Source organism: Equus asinus, chromosome 1 (assembly GCF_041296235.1).
Source record: "Equus asinus isolate D_3611 breed Donkey chromosome 1, EquAss-T2T_v2, whole genome shotgun sequence".
Classification (NCBI taxonomy): Eukaryota; Metazoa; Chordata; class Mammalia; order Perissodactyla; family Equidae; genus Equus; species Equus asinus.
In genome coordinates this window covers 177384680-177404957 of record NC_091790.1, presented here as the reverse complement: position 1 = coordinate 177404957, position 20278 = coordinate 177384680, and the positions used below count along the sequence as shown (strand labels likewise).

General features: G+C 39.9%; 1 long non-coding RNA gene across 13 annotated transcripts in view; it reads right to left on the bottom strand.

Moving 5' to 3' along the window:
- Window positions 1-20278, bottom strand: part of LOC123287560 (uncharacterized) — a 121031-nt gene that overhangs the window by 48373 nt on the left and 52380 nt on the right. For 3 of the 13 annotated variants that reach the window (XR_011504141.1, XR_011504145.1, XR_011504154.1), the window contains exon 3: window positions 6424-6550. The exons of the other annotated variants lie outside the window; for them this stretch is intronic. This is a non-coding gene — a long non-coding RNA (uncharacterized lncRNA). The remainder of the gene's footprint in view (window positions 1-6423; window positions 6551-20278) is intronic. 13 annotated transcript variants of the gene reach the window in all.

Here is a 20278-nt window from a genome sequence, read left to right as displayed (position 1 = left end):
AACTCAGTAAATACATTTAATTGTTTTACAGTTGTGTCTGACGATTCATCTGTATATTTTGAAGTGATACGTTCTATCAGTCAGAGTTCAACGAGAGAAGCAGAACTAGTAGAAGATATTTATTAAGAGATTATTGCAAGGACTTGACTTATGTGAATGTGGCGGCTGGCTAGGCAAGTCCGAAATCCATAGGGCAGGCCGTCAGGAAGGTCAGGTTAGAACTCCTGGGCATGAGCTGATGTGCTGTACACAGGTGGAATTTTCTTTTTCAGGGACCCTCAGATCTGCTCCTAAATCCTTTCAACTGATTGAATCAAGCCCATCAACATTAGGATAATCTCCTTTACTTAAAGTCAACTGACTATGGACTTTACACCAATAAAATACCTTCACAGTAACACTTGGATTAATGTTTGATTGAGTAACTGAGGACTGTAGCCTGGTCAATTGACACATCAAAAGACTATCACAAATGTTTACATCAGTATTTCTTGATTTATCAAATTTCCACATTATCTTTTCCCTTGTTATTAGAGTAGGGGATTTAAACTACTTACTCTCCTCACCTTCCTCTCACACACAAATTCTCCCCAATTATAGTTATATCACATTTCGGGAGGTAAATCAATATTCAGTATTAACATTATTACGTCTATTTACATATTATTCACAGCGGGGACACGTAGCAAGCTAATGGATGACTTTTCTTGCACAAATTTGTTGGTTTCCTGAAATTCTTATTTTGTAGTTTGTTTAACTTTCTTCGTGCCTATCGCTAATTCTGTTCTAAACTTTTGGACAGAACTCTGAAACTTCTCTTAATAAATCCAGACATTTTAAGTGATCCCTCAGTTTGGTGTTTTTCTTGGGGAGCCCTCTATCATCTTGCTCCCATCTGGAAGCTTTGCTCTCTGGGCCTGCCACAGGGTTGTCATCCTAGAAGTTCCCTCCTCCCGCAGAATGCGAAACCCCTCCCCTCTCTCTTATGTGGGATCCCTTCTCTCCAGGCTCCCATAGCTCCTTTGTTCTTGGTTTAGTCCCTGATTTTTTTTTTTATTCCCTGATTTTAATAGACCACATCCTCAACATCCTCTCTGAGAAAATAAAGGGTGTTCAAGTGTAATTTTCACAAAGATAAAATCATGACCTTTATGCAAATACAAAATGAACACATGTCAAAGTAAGATGCAATGGCCAGTTCAAAGAGCATTTGAGGAGCTAGATATTAACAGGAAGGTAAGGTTACTGGGTTAGATGCGAATTTGGTTAATGCCCATTGGGCTATAAACCATAATTTGGGAGCGGGGTCACTTTTTCCAGTGGATGGGACAGAAATTATTTATATCTCTACCAGACAAAAATCTAATTATTAACATGTAATGTCACTGAATCTGAGAACTTTAATCAATAGTAAATCATGAATCAAATGAATATTTTTCCCTAGAGCAGTGTCTCTCAATATTTTTTCTTATCTCCTCTCTAAGGAGCATTTTAAGATATACTTTCTAATTATGAAATTTTAATACCATAGATACACTGTATATCTGTCGATGTACATACTGTTTATCTGTGCTATATCCAAATCCCATATATACTATGTTTTTTCCTATACATATCCTTTACCTGTGATAAAGTTTAATTTATAAATTAGGCACAGTAAGAATTAAAAACAATAATAATAAAATAGAACACTTATAACAACATGCTGTAATAAAAGCTACCACAGATCTTAGCAACCTCAGGATATGGTTTTTTTCTTTCCTTATTAAGTTGAGAACTTTCACCTTTTCCCTTAAAGGAGGCACTTTATGCCTTCTCTTTGGCATATCTGAGTTGCCAGCATCACTGCTCTTGCACTTTAGGGCCATTATTGAGTAAAATAAGGGTTCCTTGAATGCAAGCACTGGGATATCATGACAGTCCATCTGACAACAGAGACAGCTACTAAGTGACTAATGGGCAGGTAGCATATATAGCACAGGTGCACTGGATAAAGGGATGGTTCACGTCCCAGGCAGGACAGAGCAGGACGGGTCAAGATTTTGTCACACTACTCAGAATGTTGTGCAATTGGAAACTTATGAATTGAATAATAAAAGCTATTCATTGTTTCAGGCATTTACTGTGAGCCTCGGAACAAATCCCCTGCAGATAAGGGGAGGAACTACTCTAACTTCTAATGTAATTTATTTGCTTATATAAATAGTAATTATTAATTACATATGCAAACGCCATTTATGTGCATATTTAACAACGCAGAGTTTTTTTTTAAATAGCGCAAAACTGCTACTTTCAGTAGGAGTAAAACTAGGCAAAATTATATTCATTTTATAAAAATCATTTTTAGTGAAGCTAACTTTTAAATTCTGATTGACATTAAAAAATAGCTTTTAACTAGCTTCCAGATATCTATTTAAATAATGTGGACATTTTTTCTCTTAAGACCTTGACATGATTAATGATGGGCTGAATAACTTTTGTAGAATCAAATATTAGAATATAAACTATTTTTAGTTAATTCTCAAAGTCCAAGGCACACAAAGCATCAACCACAGACACCGTCAACAAGGCAGCGCACAGGCAGGAGCCGGCCACCTCTCACTGCAGGGCTCTGAGACCAAGCAGTCCATCCGGAGACAGTTCCTCAGTCCAGCCATCCACTCACCCTGGTTTTGTAGCACTGCCTGCACCTGTTGTTGTCTCTCCCATGAACTCAACGTCAATGCTGCTGGTGTGATAGCCAAGAAAATCCAAAAGGAGAAATTGAATATAAAGAATTTTTATTTAATTCTTTAGTTAAGGGTAGAGTAAGGTTGAGCTTTGGAGGACCACAAACTATTCTAATAGCTAAGATTTTTTTGCCCTCCAAGAACTAATTTGTATCCCCTTGAGGATGATATTGCCCAGGCTCAGTATCTGTGCATAGCCTTTGGTCCCAAACGACAATGAAAGGACATGCCACCCACCTACTTTACCTAATTTCCAAAATTTTTTTTTGAGAACTTGCGTGTCTAAGAATTTGTGTTACCTACTCACCTAATTGATAATTTTAGAATTGTTGATTCAAAATCCTTAGAAGTTTGAAGATCTTGCTCCACTATCTTCTACATTACGGTATTACTGTTAAAAGGGCCAGTGCCATTCTGATTTCCACTTTTGTGTGTGTGTGACATGTTTTTCACCCTAGACAATTTGGGGATCTCTTTTCATGTCTGATACGTCAAGTTTTATGAAGTTTCTTGACTTGGGTCTTTATCTATTGTGCTGAGTGCTTATGGGCCTTTCTATCTAAAACCACACGCTTTGTTTTAAGAAACTCTTTAGAGTATTCCATTGGTCATTTCCTCTTCCCTTCTTTTCTGTCCTCTCTTCTAGAATACCTATTAGTTAGATTAGATATCCTCCATGACATTCTAATTTTCTTACCTTCTTTATCATAGTTTCTGTTTCTTGGTCTTTGATGTTTGCTTTCTGTGAAACTTTCTTGACTTTATTTTCTGCCTTATTATTGAATTTTTATTTAACTAATTAATTTATTTATTTTGAGGAAGATTAGCCCTGAGCTAACATCTGCTACCAATCCTCCTCTTTTTGGTGAGGATGATTGGCCCTGAGTTAACATCCATGCCCATCTTCTACTTTGATGCAGGACGCCTGCCACAGCATGGCTTTACAAGCAGTGTGTAGGTCCACACCCAGGATCCAAACCAGCAGACCCCCCGGGCCACCAAAGCAGAACGTGCACACTTAACTGCTGCACCACTGGGCCAGCCCATAATATTGAATTTTTAATTTATGCTATTATGTGTTTTAATGTGCAAAAGCTCTTTCTCGTTCTTTGCATATTTTTAAATAATATCATATCCTTGTTTCATGAAAGGAATCTCTTATCTGTCTAATGATATTAATTATAATAGGCTTTTCTTACACTTCCTACATTGTCTGTTTTTACTGTGGTTTTTCTCTCTCGTTTTAGAGGTTTTCCTAATACATCTGTTGATCATTGGCTGTCGGTTCGTAATTAAGAGAGAAGAACTAAAAGCAATTTGGAGATTTTATAATATGAGCAAGGCTTAGGCACTAGCGTAGATCTCCTATTTGGAGTGGAAAAAGATAACATCTTGGTTGGCCTGGTGGAAGTCCTTAACAGATTCTAAAGCATTCCAGAAATAAGAGGCTGCCCCCGGGAACATTTTTGTCGCAAGGACTCTTCATTGTAAAAGCTAAGAGCTGGCTGTTGTGTACAGTACTCGCCAGTGACACAACCTGGGTTGTTCCCTCTCAGGTCATTCAGGCTGGGATATGGGTGCAGCAGGGAAAAGTGAAAAGTAATTGGAGGGTTGAAAATGCCACAAAGTTGATGCATTCTATTACTTTGGTTTGTTCAAATAGTTTCCTTGTTAAGCAAGTAAAATGCCAAGGTCTTTGCTAAGGACTGAATCGTGTCCCCCAAAATTCATATATTGAAGTCTTAGCATCCAGTATCTCCAGTGTGACTGTATTTGGAGATGGGATGTTTAAAGAGGTGATTAGTTAAAATGAGATGGTTAGGGTGGACCCTCATCCAACCTGACTGGCGTCCTTGTAAAAGGAAATTTGGACACACAAAGAAGAGACACTAGGGGGCGCATGCACAGAGGGAGCCGGTGTGAAGAGGCAGCCTGAGGGCATCCATCTGCAAGCAGAGGAGATTGGCCTCAGAAGAACTCCAAACCTGCCAACACGTTGATCTTGGACTTCTAATCTCCAAAACTATGAGAAAAATAAATTTTTGTTGTTTAAGCCACCCAGTCCATGGTATTTGTTACGGCAGCCCTAGCCAACTCATACAGTCTTCCACCAAGCTTTATCTAATATCCAAAGCCGCTTCTCATCGCGGAGGGGTTGTCTGAACCAAGGGGCTTGCTGACCCCAACCCCAGTTATTTACATGTTGCTATACCCTCCCCACACCCCGGTGAGAAAAGAACCCTGAAACCATCCTCAGGCAAAAGCAATTGCTTAGAAGTGCTGTCAGGGTTCTAGCTGCAATCAGCGGATGATGACTCTGACTGATCAGGGAAAAGGGGAATTTATTCAAAGCATATTCAAAAATCTCAAAATTGCTGGGAAGGCTGGTGTACCAGACTTCAGGCTAGTTCTCAGGAATGAAGCCCAAAACCTCACAACAGAACTGGCCTGATGAAAACACCTGCTGTCGCTGCTGCTTTCCTTCCCACTGAGAACTAGAGGAAACTTGGCAGTTGCCACCTTCTCAATGCTACTTCTGTGCCAGGAACTCTGCCTTGGACCCTCTGGAAACTGCCCCTGCCACTGCCAAGGCTGAAAGTTTAATGCATCTGTTGCCACTTGCCTGAGCCAAAATGGAAGCTCCCCTCAAGGCCAATACCTTCCCTTTACTTCTGATAGACCCAGCCTAGGCTCAGTGCCTGCATTTTGTCCGCTAGCAAGTCTGGGTCTTTAGTTGTGACATAAAGAAGAAAAAGAACCCATTCTGTGAGAATTTACCCGAATACTGAAAGGTTTTTCAGAGATGATAGTTAACTTATAAAATAAAAACGACATTATTAGAGACCATTCAGACTTGCTGCTATGACTTATTAATCTCCATTTTCCTCTTAACACTCAGCTTTGTAATCTCTGTTTCTCTAACTCTAGGTGAGATCTTCACTCCAGCACCCAGAAGGGTGCTCACTGGCCAAAACAACCCATCTGACCTTTCTGCCTGTAGAATCAAAAGACAAGATTAAGAGAGGAACTGTGACTCTAGGTCCCTACTGATAACCAGATTCAAATAGATGACTGTCTGTAGCATCTGTTAATGACTCATTTAGTTAGAATCAATTAGATGCGGCATAAAAGAGCTGCTAAAGGAAGTATATGCTGTTAATCTTAGGGATAATATTGTTTGTATTTCTTAAATTGAAATGATTCAGCATACACATTTAACTTCCTATGTTAAATTTTCTTGTTACTAATAGAATGATAGGATGTGTTTTGACAACAAGGCAAATATTAATTTAGATGTGCCACACCAAAAAATATATACTTTCAGAAGTGAAGAGCAGACAGGATCAGGCTTATGGAAGGTATCTAGCTCACAGTCATCTTTCAAAATCTTGTCCCCTATAGTCATCTTTTATAACTTCAAAAATTGTTGATCATTTTGAGAGCCTGTCGTAATTTTTGCTTTAAACATCAATGAATTTTCTTTTCCCTCCATCTCAAACACATATTTATATGACCAAATCCAACTCATGATCCTCAAAAGTATTTCACTTTTAAGTTCTCAAAATCGAGTCCCTTTGCTAACCATGTCGTTCTTTCCCCTCTCTTCTTTGTCTATTATATCTACTGAATCCATTTCTCCATCTCACTGTGACTTCCAGGCCCTATATGTCTTCTTATTATCCTATTACGTCACCTTTTTTAACAGTACTTTTCATCCAACGGGGCCAGAATCACATAAAGACATCACAGATCTCCGCATTGGGTAACCAGCCATCTCACCGTCTCTTTCTCAGCTTCCACACCAAAGCTGCCAAACTTTGCTGGAGAAAGTAAGAGAATCATACTTACAACATCGTTAGATTTGTGTTCTCTAACTTTGGGTGTCTGCCCCACTCTCCCTACTTTACGCCTATCATTTCTTGTTGATGTCTTAATTTTCAAAAATGGTTCAAAGAAACATGTTCTTTCCTTAAATCCCCTCAACCTCTTACCTTTGGCAGATGATTTTGTCTTTTACTCAATTGGGCAATCACCAGCACCAAACCCATGCTATCCACCCAGAGATAAAGTGCTGCAAATAATAATACAGGATAAAGGATGATTGTAGGAAATTTTAAAGTGCTATTCTCATAGCCACAACCCTGGTTCAGGCCCATATTCAAAGGTAGATTTACTATGAAGCAAATAAATTAAGCTTTGAGGCCCTTTGTTTGTACCAATCCCAAGACCCTTGAAGGGACTTGTGTTTGTTTTCTGTTACTGTGTAATAGATAACTTCACAATTTAGTAGCTTAAAACAGCACACATTTTATCTCACAATTTCTTTGGTTCAGGAATCAAGGCATGACTTAACTGGGTCTTCTGATTCAAGGTTTCTTAGAAAGCTTCCATCAAGGAGTTGGCCAGAACTGGGACCTCATGTGAAGGCTCACCTTAAGAAGGATTGGTATCCAAACGCACATGATTGTTGACAGATTTTCAGTTTCTCAGAGGCTGTTGGACTGACAGCTTCCTGCTTCAGTTTCTAACTGACTGTTGGCCAGAAGCCACCCTCAGTTCCTTGCTACATGGACCTCCCCAACATGGCAACTTGCGTTATAAAAGCCAGCAAGGGAGAAAGTCAGCTAGCAAGATGATAGTGACTATCTTACATAACTTAATCCCATTATCTCTGTCACATTGTTAGAAGCAAATCACTAGGCCAGGCTACACTCAGGAAAGGGGATTTCACAGGGGTATGAATACCACGCGATGGGGATCATTGGAGCCATCTTAGAATGTGCCTGCCCTAGGGCCCTAGCAATATGGTCAGTGGGTCATGTATTTTCATAAACTTTGCAAAAATAAGATATTTTAGGGGCCGGCCCGGTGGCGCAGCAGTTAAGTGTGCATGTTCTAAGTGCACATGTTCTGCTTCGGCAACCTGGGGCTCACCGGGTAGGATCCTGGGTGCAGACATGCCACTGCTTGGCAAAAGCCATGCTGTGGTAGGCGTCCCACATATAAAGTAGAGGAATATGGGCATGGATGTTAGCTCAGGGCCAGTCTTCCTCAACAAAAAGAGGAGGATTGGCCGTAAGTTAGCTCAGGGCTAATCTTCCTAAAAAAAAAAAAAAAGATATTTTTAACTGCAATTGTTTAAGACTACTATCCATTTCCATTTCAACATCCCTTCCAATCACATGTCCCGGAGCAGCAACCACCTCTTTTGTCAAGAGGCATTGGAATTATCAGATGAGGGGAAAATGAGTTGGAGACACACTTAGGGTGGGTTTAGCATGGTCTGTTAAGTGGTCCATAGTCACTTCCTTTTGTGGCAAGTTTATTGCCAGTTACTCAGGTATAGGAATGGTTTCCGGGAATACACCAGTCGCTTACTATGCTGACTCAGTCAGCCTTGTGACACAAAGCAGAGGTCATATCTTGATATGAAAGTGATCTCATGCTTCCAGCACTGTCAGAATTAGGGGGTAAGAGACAAGATTTGAGAGGTATAGAGCCAGAAGCTGGTGTGGGGAAATTTTTTCAATCACTAGATGTGTACATTTAGAAGTAGAAGATTCGGTTCTCATCAATGCCTCATCAAAAGAAGTTCTGCCTTGTCAAGAATATATTCCATAATGCAGTGTATACAATTATAAATGCACTATTTTTTTCTGATGGCTAATTTATAAAGGAGAATTATTAGATTTCCTGTGTATAAAACAACAGCCCGTAGGTCTCTGAGTAAAGGCATGTTTTATGTATCCGATCATATCAGAATCCACCTCAGTGTGACTTTATCAGTAGCCACTTGCAAAATTGGAAAAAGCTTTTCTAAATTATCAACAACTTTTTTAAACTGTGATTAGTCATACCATAGAAAAAAGGAAATCGCCTTTCTGTTCTCTCTATAGAAAGTTATGTTACAATATTGTTGTTAGGAAGAGGCAATCAAGGAGCTTGCAGTCAAAAAATGTAAGAAAATAAAATACTATAAATGTGTATCAGATTCTTAATGTAAAAAACTTATGATACTTTTCCGGATTTTTCATGTTTATGGTATTAATTAGCTCTTTAAAATATGTAATTTTTATGATTCTTTTTCCTTAAATAAGTACTTACTTTAATACATGGTTTTGTATTACTTTTCTTAAAGTGTCCAAATTGTCTAAGGTGCAGGTCCCACAAAAACTGGATCCACCCCTGTTTGGCCACCACCGGCCTAGACTAACATAGCAGCTCCCTAAAGGATCTTTCTCACTTCACTTCTTCCATTTCAACCCATACCACCCACTGCTACCCAGCAGTCTTCCCAAGGAAACTCTCTAATCCCAGCATTGCCCTGTTGAAAAATCTTTACCAATCATGCAAGTTATACATACGCTTCAGTCTGGCAAATGAGGGTCCCAATCCAACTTTTAATTTTGTCAACAACTCTCTGTTTTTGTTTTGTTTTTCTGGCAATACACCTACTTGCTATACTAAAAGTATCACTTTTGGTCCTTTCTCTCCCTATTTTCCCTTTACTATCATTTTTATTTCTCAAAATCTTATTCATCTATTAAGACTTGTCTCAAATATTTCCTTCATAAACTTTCTCTGCTCTCTCAGAATATAATAGTCTCTCTCACCTTCTGGATGTCTATAGTACTTTTATTCCTCTCTCACTGGTCTTATATATTACCACTGCATACAGTATCTGTACCACTTGATTTTTTAATATTTTGGTTCTCCTTATAAATCCTAAGCTCTTTGAGACAAAACGTTACTTTTTAATCATTGTAACCTCTCTTGCATCTCTCAAGCCACAGTTGTAGAACAATAAGTATTATTAGTTATGAAAGATTAGATGAATAAATAATGCAGTATTTGACTAAATAATAAATGAATCTATTCAAATGCTACCTTGATGATTCACTCATAATAAACAATTATTTATTGAGACCATACTATGTGCTGACACCTGTGATCAATTCTGGGAATCTAAACCAGAACAAAACAACGGCGAAAATGCAAACCTTGCCCACAGAGAGGTAACACTCTAGTGGGGCAGACAAACATTTGTTGAAGAATCCCACAAATTAGTCTAAAATTTCCTCCCTGACAGGGCCTATGCAGTAAAGGTGGCTGGGGCTGTGATAATGATATTTCCTTCTGTAAGGAAATAACTAAATTGTACAGGATTTCATTTAACCACTTCCATTTTATTTAATTCCTTAACTAATAATTAATTTGATCTTGAAAATTTTACAAGATCAAAGCACTGGTCTGATCTTTGTTTGCAAAAATCAGTAAGTTCTTGGTGCTTCTATCTGGGGGCAGGAACGAGACTGAGAAGGCCTACGGGGAGGCCAGGTCCCTTTTCCAGGTGCAATCTGCTCTTTATCTGAGAGTGCAGCTGTTGGCAGCTGAGCTTATCCTGTCTGTGGTCCTCTTCTTAGTCAGTCAGCCACTGGCCAGTGCCTTTGCTTACGTGAACCGGCTTGTCATGCAGCCTGCATTGCATATAGTCTGTCTGCTCCTGGGGTTTCCCAGATTAGAGGATGTTATGGGTTGAACGCTGTCCCTCCTCAAGAAAGATATATTGGAGTTCTAACCCCCAATACCTCAGATGTAGCTTTATTGAGTGATAGGGCCTTGACAGAGGCAATCAAGTCAAAATGAGATCATTAGGGGGGCCTTACCCAATATGATTGGTGTCCTTATAAAAAGGGGAAATCTGGACATAGAGACAGACAGCACAGAGGAAAGACAATGTGAAAATACAGAGAGAATGCCATCTACTAGCAACAAATGCCTGAGGCTGTCAGAAGCTAGAAGGGAGGCACAGCCCTCAGAAGGATGCAACCCTACCAACTCCTTCATCTCCCCGTCTGGGCTCCACAACCATGAGACAATAAATTGCTGTTGTTTAGCCCACTGAGCTTGTGGTGCTTTGTTACGGCAGCCCTAGTAAACTGATAAGAGCATATGTCCATAGAAAACTTTATACTAAACTCATGTCTCCTGAATTTTTATCTTACCAAATTTTTATCTCTCTAGGATTATTTACATTTAAGCCTAAATACAAATTCAGAAACAGCCCCAAGAGTCTAAATGGTATATGGCCACTAAAAATTAACAACATGGGCCGACCTGGTGGTATAGCGGTTAAGTTCATGCACTCCACTTCAGTGGCCCGGGTGTCGTAGGTTTGGATCCTGGGCGCAGACCTAGCATCAAGCCATGCTGTGGCAGCATCCCACATAAAATAGAGGAAGATTGGCACAGATGTTAGCTCAGGGCCAATCTTCCTCACAAGAAATAAAATAAAATAAAAATAACAACAAAAAGCTCTCTTGATGTGAACATTTCTTTTTTGGAAATGCCTTAACCTCACCGGGCCAATTTGGCAGGACTTCCTTCTCTGTGCGCCTGCCTCTGACAATATTAACAGGGAGTGTAGTAGTTACACCCTCAGGGCAGAATGAATGAAGCCAAAAATGCTTTTGAGCCGAGAATCCAAAAGGAATGTGCCAGGAGTACAATGTAGTTTTGTATTGAAGTCTCTTAATGCTCAAGTTACTACCATATTTACTTTAAGAACTGAAGAAACCTTTGTTATGTCCTGGCTCAATGTGATAGGCATTTTAGAATTCATCCAGTGGCTGTTCTTATAAAGGCTACCTGCAAACAAATAACTTTTCTTCCTTCCACAAAACGACAGCACTAGGGTGTTCTCTCTCATCTGGGTTTAGAAGGAGAAAGAGAAGCACAAAATAAATCTACCAAATAGCAATTTGTATGCTTATTTAATCTATTTTGATAGAAATAAAATTTTGAAGGTTAAATTTTTCAGGAAATATTTTTTGATCACTTAATGTATTAAATGTTGGGGATACACAGGTGAGCAAAAAGGACACAGGCTCTCTTAGGAAGCTGTCAGGTTACTAAAGGAAATAGATAACCAGCACATGACAAATTGAGACCACGTTTTATAAGTGTAAAATTCCAACTGTTACAAGTGCTGTTAAGAAATACATGCTGCAATGAGAATCAGCAAAGAAATTTAACTTATCAAGAAGAGGAGAGAAATCTTTTACAGTGGAGATGTATATTTCTTTTTCACTACCCAATATCTGAGCTTCCTTCAAATGTTTAGAGAATGTCCTACATTATAAGCCCTGGTGGGAGCAAGAAAACACCTCCCACTATAGACGCTGAAATTGTCAGATACTTGCTTCCCCAGCTTCCTTTGTGGCCAGGATGCTTCCTCAGCTTCCTCTCTTTCTCTCTCTCTCTCTTTCTACTTCTCTTCCGTCTCAGTTGTGTTTGCCTTCAGATAAATACCCAGTGTAGAAATGGCAGCATTACAAACTCTACCACACAGTGTCCCATGACAGTGGTAGAAGTTTCCTCCCCCAGACCAGTTTCTGAGGTGTAGTTGGCACATTATTCCTCAATGCTGGAGCTTGGTTCTCCAGTCTGCACAACCATTCCATCTGTATATTACAAATATCTTTTTAATATGCTCTTTTTTCTGCTTTGGAACCAGAAAAGCTTCTGTTGCTTATAAATACAAACCTCGAGTGTTACAATTTCCCCTAAGGATGTGCCACTTGAGCTGATATTTGAAGAATAGGTAGGAGTTAATTAGTTAAGAGGGGAGCAAAACCGTTCCAAGTAGAGAGAAAATCATGACAAGGGTGACTGTAATGCCAGGTGTTTGGAGAATGAGGAGGAGCCTACAGGAGGAGATGTATTTAGATGCGTTGGTAGGCAAACCATGAAGAGGAAACCATCGGACTGCAACAGTTTCAGTAGAGATTGAGGAAAATTGAGAGACTTAAGAAATTAAGAAATTGTTGAACGGTCTATAAGAGGTTGATAGTTTAAATATCAAAAGATAATAGAGGGGGAGTCAACACTTGCATAACCGATTGAATAGCAATGTAATCCCCTAAGATAGAAAACACTAGAGATGAACCAGGTTTAGGAGTGATTAGGCAAGAGGGGAAATCATGACTTCTGTCAGGGGCGCAGAAAATTTAAGGGCCTTTAAAGATGCCCAATAGGAAGTGCCAAGAAGGTAGTTAAGTCTATCAGTCTGTAACTCAGAGGAGAGGTCTGGACTAGATATATAAATTTGGGAATCACTGGTATACATGTGGTAACCGAAGATGAGGTGAGCTCCTCTAGGGAGAGAACACAGAGTAAGAGAAGAAGGGGCCTACAGCCAAATCCTGATGATGTCCATCATATGATGGATTGGATAGAAAAGGATTAGCCTGACAAGGTCCTAGCAAAAGAGCAGCTAGAGGGGTAGGAAGAAAAGCAGGAGGGGCCAGCCCAGTGATGCAGCAGTTAAGTGTGCACATTCCGCTTCTCAGCAGCCCGGGGTTCACCAGTTTGGATCCCGGGTGCACACATGGCACTACTGGCACACATGCTGTGGTGGGCGTCCCACATATAAAGCAGAGGAAGATGGGTACGCATGTTAGCTCAGGGCCAGTCTTCCTCAGCAAAAAGAGGAGGATTGGTGGCGGATGTTAGCTCAGGGCTAATCTTCCTCAAAAAAAAAAAAAGAAAAAGAAAAAGAAAAAAGAAAAGCAAGAGACTGTCTAGTCACCAAAGTCAAAAGAAAGCGAGAAAGTGTAATACTGAGGAAGAATGACGTCTGCTCTTGAGATTCCTAAGGGCAGTACAGATGAAGAAATAACTGAAGAATTCAACAGTGTGGAAGCAGCTGATGACTTTGGGGAAATCTGTGTCCTTCAAATGAGGGGACAAAAGCCAAGTTGGAATTGAGATGAGAAAACAAGACCACAAATATAGAAAACTCAGACAAGTTTAGCTACGAGGGGGAGGGTGGAGAGGAGGCTTTAGTTGGATTTGAGGTGTGGTTTTAAGGGGATTTTGTTTGTTATTTGTTTGTTTTATACAAGTGGAGAGATGTGAACTTGTGTTAAGTCATGGGAAGCATTACGTTGAAAAGGAAAGGCTAAATATTCAAGATAGAAAAAAACAAATTGATATTGAAAGGTTTTGAGAAGGCAAATGGGGACAGCATCCACAGTTCAGGGGAGAAGGGATCGGCTGTAGGTGGTGAGGATACTGGTGTATTTGCATCTTTGTTAGAGAGAAATTGAGGTCGTTCCACTGGGACGGCTTTAACTTTCTTTGTGAGATAGTCACATTGGGGTGGGGGACAAATGATGTATTCCTGCTATAACGCTATTTTTATAAATAGTATTATTGAATTTCCTATTAGTTTACAAGTTTGGAATTTCATGCCAAGTACTCCAAGACATTAATTTTCTCTATGCAGATTTTATGTTTAATTAACATATTTGCCAAACTAATGGCATTGGTGTCTTTATTCTGCTCTTGTGATCCAAACAGGTAGGCTTCCCAAAATAGATGTTAAGTGAGAGACAAATTACAGTGTACTTTTGCCCTCTGAGAAGTTGTTTGTGTTACATATGCAGATATTAATGGGAAAACTGGTGGAATCTAAATAAGATCTGTGGGTTAGTTAATAGATTGTATCAAGGATAATTCACTGGTTTCAATCATTGTATTACAGTTCTATGTAAGACGTTGGCATCAGGGGAAGCTGCTGGAAGGGTATATGAGAAGGCTATACTATTACTGCAACTTTTCCCTAAGTAGAAAATAATTTTTAAAAAAATTTTAAATAGACTTTAAGAGTTATTTTTTGTGACTCAGAAATGGAGCTCTTTCTTATTCAGCAAGCCTAAGTTTGCATAATTTGAGAGGGAAGAGGAAGGATGCATGAATAGAATTAGTACTGTTGTGTGTAATAACTTAGGGAATTAATTCCACCATTTAATGGTGGTGTTTTGGGATATACATAGTATGTATAAATATATACTAGTAAAGAAAACATTTTTTATTTCTCTCTCCTCTCTTACTGGTTTAAACTGAACCATTTGTGAGAATGCACATTTGCTCAAGAGGAGAGAATTAATGTTGTCTACGCGTTTGCAATTGTATGTATACGTGCACTGGAAAGACAGAACACATGAGAGAGAGAGCGAGGTTGTGAGAGAAAGAGAAAGGACAACTTTAATAACTACCTACTATATTAGTTTCCTGTAGCTGCTATATTAAATTTCCACAAACTGGGTGGCTTAAAATGACAGAAATTTATGCTCTCACAGTTCTGGAGGCCAGAAGTCCGCAATCAGTTTCACTTGGCCAAAGTCAAGGCGTCAGCAGGTCTGCGCTCCCTCAGAAAGCGCTTGAGAAGCCCTGGCAAACTAATGCCCCATAAAGTAACAATCCAGGCTTCCAGGAATGAGGAGATGGACTTTGGAGGGCTATTTCCAGCCTGCCACATCTACTCTATCCCCAGGAGGGTAGCTATATTCACATATCACATAGGCGGGTGACCTCAAATAGGTCCTGCTTTGTGCCAGCAACTGTCCTAGACTGCTTTGTCAGATTTGATGAGACAAAGTGGCAATGAAAAATCAAATAAAATGCTATGATCAAATAAACTCAGGAGTAAAATAAGACTACTGACCCCCATCCCTAAAATACTCAGGAGGTGATAAATAAAGGGAAGGAAAATGATTTGAGTTATATGTGAATAAACATTTTAAATGATAAATGAAATGCACCACAGGACACTTCAAGGAGAGGACATAATGAGATGCTATTTATGTAATACAAACTGTAAAACTCAAGTAAATTAGGGGGAAAAAGGAATTTTGAATTGAGGCAAGCACGGGATGTATGTGAAAGAAAAGGGATTTGAAATGGGTCTTCATTCCTGGGTAACAGGAGACAGGAAACCATTCTGCCATCACTCAGGAGACTTACACTAGAGTACCCCACTCTCAGAGCCCTGCAACTTACTAACCTTGTTGGAGTTCCTGACCATTCCCCTGTGTTTCTTCAACCTACCAATCACCCTCACCTTCCCTTTCTTGCCTGTCACTTGACTCACTCTGTTACTCTGGCTCTAATCTCATCAATCTCTCATCAGTTCTTTCAACTCCCTTGCCTACTTGGCCTTCTGCCACATCTCTGCTGACACATCCCACTCAGACGTTAGTCTATGCATTTCCTTACCTACTATACTTTGTAGGAAAATCACAGACTAGGGCAGATTAAAGAACTTCCACATTCAAAGCTCATGGGTAAGGACCAGCCCCATGGCTTAGTGGTTGAGTTTGGTGTGCTCTGCTTTGGAGGCCCAGGTTCATGGATCCCAGGTGCAGACCTACACTACTTGTCAGCCAAGCTGTGGTGGCGACTCACATACAAAATAGAGGAGATAGGCACAGATGTTACCTCAGGGCTAATATTCCTCAAGCGACAAAAAAAGAAGAAGATTGGCAAAAGATGTTAGCTCAGGGAAAATCGTCCTCAGCAAAAAAAAAAAAAAAAAAAAGCTCAGCTAAGTCCTCTACTGGGTCATTAGAGCTCCCTTTGTCTTTACCAATTGCCTGTTCCAACGTTTATGGTAGCCCACAATCCGACACTCCCAAGCACCCATTCTAGTACTGTTATCTTCTGCCCTCTTCAAATGATTTTACTTCCCACTTCACAGAGACAACTGAGGCTAAATTCCTTCACCTTTTTGCTTCCTCCATTTATTTTCCTCCATGATTTTCTTCTGGACAAATCCTATTCTCGTTCACAACAGTTTCTGTAGATGTGTCCCCCTCTTGTGGAAGGTTAATACCTCCACCTGTTTTCTCAGATAGCTGTTGATCGCTGCCTGACTGTCCAAATTTAAGGGAGGGGGCTGGCTCTGTAGCCCAGTGGTTAAGTTTCCATGCTCCACTTTGGCGGCCCTGGGTTTCACTGGTTCGGATCCCAGGTGCAGACATGGCACTGCTCATCAGGCCATGCTGAGGTGCCGTCCCACATAGCACAACCAGAGGCACTCTTAACTAGAATATACAACTATGTACTGGGGGGCTTTGGGGAGAAGAAAAAATAATAATAAGATTGGCAACGGTTGTCAGGTGCCAATCTTTAAAAAAAAAAAATTTAAGAGAGGAACACTGAGAAGCCGATCAGACACTCTGCTCCCATGAGTGGGACTTGTTGACAGTGGACCTCAATGTAAGGAGTCATCTTATATCAGTTTCTTTCTACTTGGGCTGGACAAATTCACCGGAAAAAAGGATCTTCTATCTTCTAGCTAGAAGGTGGCAGCCTTGCTGCCATTGATCTGAGAATCAGGGTGGGGAAGAGAGCTGGGAGTCTCACTATCCAGGATGTAAACTTTCACTTAATCTCCCTGTGTTCCATATGGTATTCTCATCCTCAACTGTGTCTCTGTTTTACTCTCTCCAGGAAATCAACCTCCAGAGGGAAAGATTCATTCCTCTAGCTGTGTATAGCTGAGGAAATTTGGGGAACTCACCACTTCGGAAACTGACTTTCAGCCAACCCTCTTCTTTTCACCCCCTCATCCCTCTTCTGGAGCACTGGGAGGCTACCATGGCCAATTAGTTTCCCCTCTGCCGACATAGCGCTCAGCATTCTTAGATCTGCTAAGTCATGTACCACTGACGTTGACTGTTTGCCAACTTCCCATATTTCATTCCTATCATCTCCTCTCACATAAATTATTTGCTTTTGGGGTTTTATATGTTCTTGAAAAATCTTTTACCCTCATCATAACAAGTTCTCAAGGGTGAGAATGGCGGTAAACATATGCTCTCTAAGTACATTTCACTCCTTTCATCAGAACGTGGAATAATATTTCATTCCTGACCCTTGGTAGTGTATTCAGGAGCATTCTTCCACAAATCCATTTCACTATTTTACCCATTTTGTCTTAAGTTTTATTGTTAACCTTTCCCTGGCTCTGTAAACACAGTTAGTCTAAGTATACCGTAGCGTGCAGAAAACTCAAAGTACAAACTATAAACTGAGAGGTGTATTACAGGAAGAATTTTTCTCCTTGCCACAGGACGGAAGATTTCTACTGTTCTTTTCAGGCACCCCCTAGGGTCGTTCCCAACACCTGCTTCTCCAGGTTCTCGTCCTACCATCCCAGCTTTTGTTGGCGAGCTCAACAATCTCTCATTCTGCAACCCTGGCCGCAGGTTACAACTGACCAGCTGATTTCACTAATGGCTATCCTCAGGATATTTGTGATCAGCCATCTTCCTAAGAGTACTGATGTCTTAATATCTTTTTATTTTGACTATTTCTAGTGGATAATGTATCTTTTCCTGCTTTGGTAAATGGCAAAATTCCCAATAATTTTTTTCTTAGAAGCTCAAGGTCATCATTACAAGCATCAGATAGAGTATTCTACTATAGTGACAGCTGCTGTTGGCCCCGCCAGACAGTCTCTTCTCTTTGCCTAACACTGCAACTCACCCTTATTATCCTTATGAAAAAACTTTCTTTTTGACAATGTCTGCCTCTCCTTTTAGATGCTGAGCTCCCTAGAGGCAGGAAGGGAGGGACCATCTCTTTTTCACGTCTTATTCCCTACTCCTAGTTTAGTACCTTCATATAGCAAATGCTCAACAACGGTTTGTTGAATGAATGAACAGGACTGTAAATTATATAAAACATAGAGCCAAATAAATAATGACACTATTCACACAATTGTGACCATGTAAATATACTTCAAGTAATATTCATGAATAAGTTTCCCCATTTCCAAGACATTTGTTTTTTTTCTGAAGTTAACACTTGTCTTTTTTTATTCCGTTTGCTTAATTTTTCTGTTCCCATATTACTGACTAGTTTCAAGGGATGCTTTATAAGGTCAGTAATCCATCACTTCACGTGCCAGCTGTGTTTTCCCCCTGAAACCTCTCTCTTGTTCTATTCAGGACTGTGGACCTGCAAGCTCTACTCCAAACCTATTATCCCACTGCTCTGCCTGTCTTTTCTGAGTTGAGTATCCTGTTTTCTGGATCCTAGGTCCCCTTTTTTTTTTCAATTTTTCTATCTCTGTTGAAAAAGCACATATTTCAGTAGCATTTTAAGAAAGCGGACAATAGAAGTGAATTTAATGTGAGCTTTCATTGCATGAAAATGACTTTATTCTACCTTCATACTTGATTGATAGTTTGGCTAAAAATTGCTAGGCTGAGTATCATTTCTCTCAGAATCTGAAAGGCATTGCTTCACTGTCATCTGGCTTTCAGAGAATCTGATGTCATTCTATTGCTTAATCTTTTGCATACAATCAATTATTTTCCCCCTTGGGAATCTTTCACTTCACATTCTTTGCCCAAGTGTCCTGAAATTTTGCAATCATTTTCTTATTGTGGTTCCTTTTAAGTTTATCACGTGGAGCTTTCAACAGACACTTTCAATATGAAAATGCATGTATTTTATTAAGTTCTGGGAAATTTTCTTACATGTTTTTACGGATAGTCTATTCATTTCCATTTTCTCTCATCACTTCCTTTCACTTCTATTAGTCAGATACTGCATCTTTTGCATTGTTTCCCTCATTTTCTTTCATTCATTATTTTTATTCTAATTCCTATGTAATTTTCTCAAATTTACCCTTCATCTTTAAACTCCAATTGAAAATTTTTATTCCATTATCTTAATTTTACTGTCCAATTACTCTTTCAGTTCTCTGCTGTTCCTCTTTTCTGCCTTCTTATTCTTGCTCCACGATGTGCTATCACATCCTACATCTCTGAGGCCATAAATTACAGGGTTTTTTTTGAAGTTGTCTTCTACAACCTATGCGGTCTCTGCTTTCTCTACATTCCTTTTATTTCTCCCCTGTTTTCTGGTTTTGGTCTTTTTTATACTTCTCTTGAATGTCTAATTCTTGGTTATCCATTCTTATTAAATTTAAAGCAGTTTAAATATTTGACTGAAAATTCTGTGTACAAAGCAAAGCCAATTAATTAGTGGACTTCCAGGTATAATCAGCAAAGAGTGGGATTTTTCATTGAGTGGCTCACAATGTCAGAAACTGAAGGAATCTGCCCTCAGGATGTCAGTCGTTTCTGCTCCCACCTGGGAGAGTTATGCCTGGCTCCTGGAGTTATGGGAGAGTAGTGGAGGAGCTAGGGGCTTTCAAATCCATTTGATGACTCTCACTTTATTCCCTTGTTTTTAGGGTTCTCTGTTTTCCTCAACAAGGAGTCTTTCAGTTCCAATTTCTCCAGACCCTAAGCCACCCTCCTCCTTCTGGGAGGAAGGATAGATGTAAAGGTAATTGCCGGGCCCTGGGAAGAGCAGGAGGAGCCCCACGGCTGTCCCAGCTCTGTATGCAGACTCTCACCCAGTCCCTCTGCTTTCGGCAACTTCTCTCCCCAGTCCCATACCAAGGCCTGGTGCCTCAAATTCTGGGATTTTCTGGGTCTTGCTTCCTGTTAGCACTCTTCCTGTGTGGCCTGAAAGGGGCAGCTTTCTTTTGTCTCTATCAGCAGCCACTCCTCTCTCTTCTTACTATCTTCCGGAAAAGTGTTAACATCTTGTTCACTGCTTTCTCTTCTCCTTCTCTCATCTCCTCTATTTTTCTTTGTGGATTTAACCTCCCTTCTTCATTTCCTGTCATTTTAGAAGAGATTTAGCAATAAGGAAGTTAACTGAAAACTATTTATTTGACA